The sequence below is a fragment of the Podarcis bocagei genome (genome assembly GCF_964188305.1).
Source record: "Podarcis bocagei genome assembly, chromosome: 9".
Classification (NCBI taxonomy): Eukaryota; Metazoa; Chordata; class Lepidosauria; order Squamata; family Lacertidae; genus Podarcis; species Podarcis bocagei.
In genome coordinates this window covers 24,758,079-24,765,935 of record NC_138134.1, presented here as the reverse complement: position 1 = coordinate 24,765,935, position 7,857 = coordinate 24,758,079, and positions in this window count along the sequence as shown.

Below are 7,857 nucleotides of genomic sequence, written 5' to 3'. Positions count from 1 at the left end.
CAATGTTCATGGTTCAAAACATTTTCAAGTATGAAAATGATGTATCAAAGGTATTTAACACCTTAGCAAAGATGTATAGAACTGCTTCAAATGGGAATGTAAGGAGTAGTAAGGCACGTTCTACCACATGTGGTGGACGTGCAAGATAACAAAAGCATTCTGGGAAATGATATATAATGAGTTGGAAAAAATGTTTAAAATATTGTTTGTGGAAAAACCAGAGGCTTTTTAATTGGGAATTTTAGGTGCAGAGATACCAAAGGAGCAGAAACGATTACACTGGTCAACAACAAATTTGTTGTCTGCGTTTTTTCAGTTGATTTAGGATGAATCTGATGCGCTGAATCCAAAAATCACATTGGTTTTGCTCAATCGGGTCAAGTTTTTGAGCTATGGCCACATGTCATTTTTTTACGTTTTTGTTCACATGTACGCTTGTGTGGAGCATTTTAGAAGAGGTTGGTGGGGGTAAAATGCCATGTCGAATAATTGTTTTGATTGGAAATGATTATTTTAATGACAAGAAGTATTCAGGTCCGATAGTTCTGGGTGATTATGTCGAAAAGGGATCAGTTTGAAGTCATAAAACCTTGAAATCTTCCATAAATTGGTCTGCAAAGCATAAAGTTGCTTACCATGCTTATTTTGGTACTAAACTTGGTGACCAGGATAAAGCTTGGGCGCCACACATGGTGTGCAAGGCATGCACCGAGACTCTACGTGGGTGGACCAATGGCAAGGGGAGTCTGAACTTTGGAATTACCATGGTTTGGAGGGAGCCGACAAACCATGTCACTGACTGCTACTTATGCGCTGTTGATATGACTGGGGTCAACAGAAAGAACCGGAGCAGCCATCTGGCTTGGGGCGGGGCCTGGGGCCTCACAAGGACTGCTCTGCTGCCCAGGAAGACTCTCCTGCGTGAGTGCCTGAGGGCCCTGCTCCTTCTTGCCACTTACCACCTGGCCTAGGGAGGGCCTGACAGGCCTCACAAGGACTGCTCCTGCCACTTACTATCTGGCCCAGGGTGGGGCCTCACAAGGATGGTTGTTGCCATTGATGCTGCTACTGCCCAGGAGGACCCGGAGGAGTGCAGAGCTCTTTTTAACATGTTTTGTTTTGTTTTTGTTTTTTAATATTTCCCTTTCCCTTTCGATTCTATATATGGGGGTGGGATGGATGTTTGGGTGGGCTGGGGAATTTGTTAGATTTTGATGAATTTGTAATTTTTGCAGTTTTTGTTTGTATTGTTTTATTGTTTTCTGGGTTGTTTTTGTTTTTTGTTTTTATTGTTTTAAGGTTTTATTGTTCTAGGCTGTGAAAGAATAATATTAATTGCCATCAATGGAGGCCACTATGAGGCCTGGGATTGCTACCGTGGAGGGGCGAGGGAGGTATGGCGGTGGGGGCAGATGTTACAAGCGAAGGGGATCGAGATATGGATACGCTCGTACCCTTTCCAATCTGCGCCCCATCCCGAGGGACGAGGGTAGGGTGAGCAAGGATTACTCACCTCCGTCACTGGTGCTGTGCAATGCCAGGTCTATAGGCAATAAAACCGCCACCCTGCGAGATTTCTTTATCTCGCAGGGGGTCGACCTGGCTTGTGTGACGGAGACCTGGGTGCGCGAAGGGGCAACAGTTACCTTACGAGAGATGGCGCCCCCGGGTTTCTCTATCCTCCACCAGTCGCGGACTGTGGGCCGGGGGGGAGGGGTGGCATTATTAATCCGGGAAGATTGTCCTTTCAGGGCTCTACCATCGCCATCGATCCCCGGCATCGAATGTGTTGGCCTAGTGTGGGGCTCCGAGGAGAGCTTGGCTGTCTGGCTGGTGTACCGGCCACCTAGCGCACCAGCAGCCACCCTGTCAGGCCTATTGGAGGCGGTGGCCGGCTGGGCCTTGGAGTTCCCTAACCTATTGGTATTGGGGGACTTCAACATCCATGCTGATGCCACTCCCTCCTCACAGGCTCTGGACCTGGTGTCTTCCATGGCGACACTAGGGCTCTCCCAGTTTGTTTCGGGCCCCACACATCAAGCAGACCACACGCTGGATTTGATCTTTGGCGTCGGTATAGATGTGATCATGTCTCCTTTGATTAAGGTGCCATGGTCTGATCACTACGCTCTGAAAGCCAGGATTGACTTTCCACCCCCACCCTGCTTAGGTGGCGAGCCAATTTGGGCTCGCCCGCGGAGGCTGATGGACCCTGAGAGATTCCGCCAAGCCTTGCGGGACCTTGCTCCCCCTGGTGACTCATTGACTGAGCTTGTTGAGGGCTGGAATGCCCAGCTCCTGGCAGCCATCGATGAGATCGCACCTAAGCGCCCTCTGCGACCCCGCAGAAACCGGGCTCCCTGGTTTACCGAGGAGCTCCGGAAAATGAAGCGGGACCTCAGACGGCTAGAGCGAGTATGGCGGGGTGCCCGTGACGGAGCCTCAAGAACATCTTATAGGGCTTTTATGAAAACCTACGAGATGGCGGTGAAGGCTGCTAAGAAGTCATACTTCTCGGCCTCCATTGCATCCGCTAGCTCTCGCCCAGCGCAATTATTTAGTATAATCAGGTCTTTAACGTCCCTTGAGGGACAGCCAAATTTAAATAACAAATTGACACACGGCTGTGAGGCATTTGCGAGCTTTTTTGCGGAGAAGGTCTTGTCGCTCCGCCATGACCTCCCTGCCAATTTGGATACAATAAAGGAACTGGAGGCCCCTCGACTGTCCTCGGGTCCAGTATTGGACCACTTCGACCAGATATCCCCAGCCGATGTGGACAGACTCCTCCGAGCTGGAAAGCCCACCACCTGTCCTCTCGACCCGTGCCCGTCTTGGCTGATTAGAGCGTGTCCAGACGAGGTGCGGGCCCTCCTGGGGGATATCATCAATTTGTCCCTTGGCACGGGGAAATTCCCAGGGGAACTGAAGGAGGCAGTGGTGCGCCCGCTCTTAAAGAAAACATCATTAGATCCTTTAGATCTATCCAATTACCGCCCGGTTTCGAATCTTCCGTTCCTGGGTAAGGTGATTGAGAGAGCGGTTGCTGAACAGCTTGGTGGGTTTCTGGATGAAACATCGGCTCTGGATCCATTCCAGTCGGGCTTCCGCGCTGGTCATGGGACCGAGACGGCTCTGGTCGCCCTAACAGATGACCTTCGTAGACAGCTGGATCAAGGCGGGTCGGGGCTGCTGATTCTTCTAGATCTATCAGCAGCTTTCGACATGGTCGATCACGAACGTCTGGACCACCGCCTTGCTGACGTGGGGATCCAGGGCACAGTCCTTCAATGGCTGCGCTCGTTTCTCTCTGGTCGGGGACAGAGGGTGGCGCTTGGGGGGGAATTGTCATCGCGCCACTCCTTGGTGTGTGGAGTACCTCAGGGTGCGATACTCTCCCCGATGCTTTTCAACATCTTTATGCGCCCCCTCGCCCAGCTTGTTCGGAGTTTTGGGCTGGGTTGTCATCAGTATGCCGATGACACCCAACTCTATCTGTTGATGGATGGCCATCCTGACTCGGCCCCAGACACACTGACCAGATGTTTGGAAGCTGTGGCTGGATGGTTACGTGGGAGCCGGTTGAAGCTAAATCCTTCGAAGACAGAGGTCCTGTGGCTGGGACGGGGCGATATGGGATTGGGGGGGCAACTCCCATCTCTTGCGGGGGCGCAATTAGTGCCAGCACCGTCCGTTAAGAGTTTGGGTGTAATCTTCGACACCTCCCTTTCCATGGAGGCGCAGATTGCAGCTATAACAAAGGCGGCATTTTTCCATCTCCGCCAAGCTAAGCAGTTGGCTCCTTACCTCTCTCGCCCTGACCTAGCCACTGTGATCCACGCGACGGTCACCTCCAGACTGGATTATTGTAACTCGCTCTACGTGGGGCTGCCCTTGAGACTGACCCAGAAACTCCAGCGGGTGCAGAATGCTGCAGCGAGAGTCCTTACGAGGTCTTCGCTGCGAGATCACATTCACCCGGTGCTATACCAGCTGCACTGGCTCCCGGTGGAGTACAGGATCAGGTTTAAGGTGCTGGTTTTAACCTTTAAAGCCCTATATAGCCTAGGACCCTCGTACCTACGGGACCGCCTCTCCTGGTATGCCCCACAGAGAAACCTACGGTCTTCAAATAAAAACATCTTGAAGGTCCCAGGCCTCAGAGAGGTTAGGCTGGCCTCAACTAGAGCCAGGGCTTTTTCAGCTGTGGCTCCGATCTGGTGGAACGCTCTGTCACAAGAGACCAGGGCCTTGCGGGACTTGACATCTTTCCGCAGGGCCTGCAAGACAGAGCTGTTCCACCAGGCCTTTGGCCAGGGCACAGCCTGACTCCCTCCCTCGGCAATCTTCGCAGAGCTCTGGCCCAATGGTTGCCAGTGGCTTGAATTAATTAATTTTTATAATGAATGATTTTAGAATGTTGTTTATGTTGTACTTTTGTACTGTTTTATTGTTGTTAGCCGCCCTGAGCCCGGCTTCGGCTGGGGAGGGCGGGATATAAATAAAATTTATTATTATTATTATTATTATTATTAAGTATCCTGATCTTCAATCAGCACGTCGTCCTGTAGCTCATTGTGATGAAATTCCAGTGCCTATCTTCGGAGAACTTTCTGACATTAGTGACGAAGATGCCTCCAGTGTTGAAGGACATGAAGAAGAAGAAGTGGTTCTTGAAGATGATGCTCCGCATCCATTTTCCCAAAAGGAGTTGAATGATCTACTTTGCGACCTCAGCTTGTCAAAGGACTCTGCCGAACTGTTGGCATCCAGATTGAAGGAAAAAAACCTCCTCTCTGACAGTGCTCGCATCAGCTTCTTCCGCAACAGGCATCAAGAGTACCTCCGTTTTTTCTCGGAAGAGAAGGACTTGGTGTACTGTGCAGATATTGTGCAGCTTCTGCTCAAGCTTGGAGTGCCACAGTACGAACCCAAAGATTGGAGACTGTTCATTGACAGCAGCAAGTGATCACTGAAATGTGTTCTGCTACACAACGGCAACCAGTTTGCCTCTATACCCCTGGATCACTCAACTACACTGAAGGAGAACTATGAAGCGGTGAAGTATGTGCTGGAGAAAATTGGTTATGATCAGCATAAGTGGTTTATTTGTGTTGACCTGAAGATGGTGAACTTTTTGTTGGGACAACAGTCTGGGTTCACCAAGTACCCATGTTTTCTGTGCATGTGGGATAGTAGGGACCGTGCTCAGCATTACACGAAGAAGGACTGGCCTGTGTGGGAGGAATTGGTGCCTTGCAAAGAAAGGAACGTCATCAATGACCCTCTGGTGGACAGAGACAGAATACTCTTCCCACCGCTGCACATCAAGCTTGGCTTAATCAAGCAGTTCACCAAGGCTCTGGACAAGGATAGTGACTGCTTCACTTACTTGTGCCAGGCTTTTCCAGGATTGACCATGGAGAAGTTGAAAGATGGCATCTTTGGCGGTCCTCAGATTCATCAGCTCATCAGAGATCCAGAGTTCGGAAACTCAATGAACGAAGTGGAACAGGAAGCGTGGAAGGCATTTGTTCTGGTAGTGAAGAACTTTCTGGGCAACAATAAGGCCAGAAACTACGCAGAACTTGTCAACAACATGCTGACTGCTTTCAGAAACCTGGGCTGCAACATGAGCGTCAAGATGCACTACCTATTTTCACATATGGACCGGTTTCCTGAGAACCTGGGTTCAATGAGTGATGAGCAGGGGGAGAGATTCCATCAGGACATGAAAGAGATGGAGACCAGGTATCAGGGTCGCTGGGACGTAGTCATGATGGCTGACTACTGTTGGACTCTGAAGAGAGACCTCCCTGCCACTGAGCATTCCAGGAGTTCCAAGAAACGGAAGTTCAAGCCCTGAAGTTTGAAAAATGGTGAAGCAACATGCAATTTACGTGTACTTACATTTATCAATGCCCACCATTCAGTTTACAGTAATTGATGTTTCTATCAGGTAATCAATATATGTTGTTGGAAAAACATTTTTTTCTCTTAAAAACGTATTTAGGATGATATGTGTTGACAAAAATCAGCTGATAATGCCACAAAAATGTAATCGATTTTGTCACAAGATCTGATTTTTTTCAAATCAACATAGCACAAAAACCTGACCTGATGGAGAGAAACGGATGCCATTTCCTGATTCAGCAGTGCAAAAATACCCTAAATCAATTGTAGAAATCTAGACAACATTCAAAAAGTAAAAAATTGTTGCCCAGTGTTATTTATGTGTGCAACGACAGCAGCGCGGATACTACTGGCCCAGAGATGGAAAGAAGATAAAGACCCGCCCAGAGACAAATGGCTGATGAAGATGATGGACTATGCCGAAATGGCAAAATTGACTGGGAAAATCAGAAACCAGGAACTTTAACAAGGAATGGGGAAAATTTACAATGTATTTAAGAGAACACTGTAAACAACTAAAAACTTTGGCAGGATTTGAGTAACGCTTGTAATGTACTAAAAATAAAGGGGGGAAATGGATTATTTAAGAAAAATAGAGAAAATAAGTGAAGCAGTTGAAAAAGATTAAAAATGGTAACCATGGAAGGGTGGGGGGGAGTCAAAGGGTTCAGAGAATCCTAGAGGATTAATGTTTGAATTCAAATTTGCAATGTAAAACTCAATAAAAGAATATTTTTAAAAGCAAACAAAACATTTTCAAGTATTCCACTTTGCATTGTGTGTCACATGACTGCCTAAATAAGATTCTAGGTTGTAATCATTTAAGTTTGGGGCCCGTCTGACCTGTAACTTGTGAGTTAGCAGAATATATCTCATCGTGATCCTGACAGGGTTAACAGCTCATTACATCTATGTGAGGATTATGCTTTACACTGCACAGCTTTGTGGTTACAAAAGCCAAACTTCCCATAATCCCATTAAACAACTTCTTATCTCAGAGATGCTGAGATGTTTATCAGAGCCATTTGTTAAAGAGCTCCTGCTAGTTTCCAAAATGACCCCATGGAGGTATTCCCAGGACTCAGTCAGTCTAAGATGCTGGATGCTGTGAGATTTAAATCACAGTTCCCAGCCCAGCAAAAACCCAGGCCTAAAACTCAGAATAATATTATGAGGGTGTTTTGTCAGAGGTTTTCTCTAACCAACTGGGCAAAGTTTCCGTGTTCAGCACTTTGTTTAAGTTGTTGGGGGAGGGGGCTGTTTTTTTCTTTTTGTATATTTTTATTTATTGTCAAGAATAATATCTAGATACAGAAGAATAAAAATGTCCTCAGCAGTAGAGGTATTTGTCATTTTTTAGTCAATAACAGTCATTAGCAGGCTGATGAATGCAATACATCAGGTAACAATAGAACAAATAACTAGGGCAGCCCCTATTTCACCCTTTTAGTGATGATTTGGTGATGTTTTGAGGTCACATCTGGGTCTGGCACTGTGCGCAAGTGCATGATTGCGTATCTATTGGACACGCATAAATCGGTTCTTGCCTGTATTAATACTGGGTTACATGGACTCCATATGAGACACCTTCCTATGTTCTTATGTGCCGATCTAGAACAGGAGTAAATACCATGGTCCCCTCCTGTTGACATTAGTCTACAACTCTTACCAACTCCTACAACCATGACCAATTGTCAGGGATAACAGTGGTTGTGGCCCAACACATCTGGAGGCTACCACATTAGTTACCCCTGCTCTAGAAGTGAAATCTCTAACTAGGTGTGAGTATCTGCATTTTGTCTATAATGCACACAAATGTAAATGTGTGTGCATAACTATAGTACCACATGATGCACACTTCGATTTCCCAAGCTATGGTTGCCGAGGCATATTTCGAACTGATTATATCATATTACACACCTAAGTAAACATACGTAAACTGGA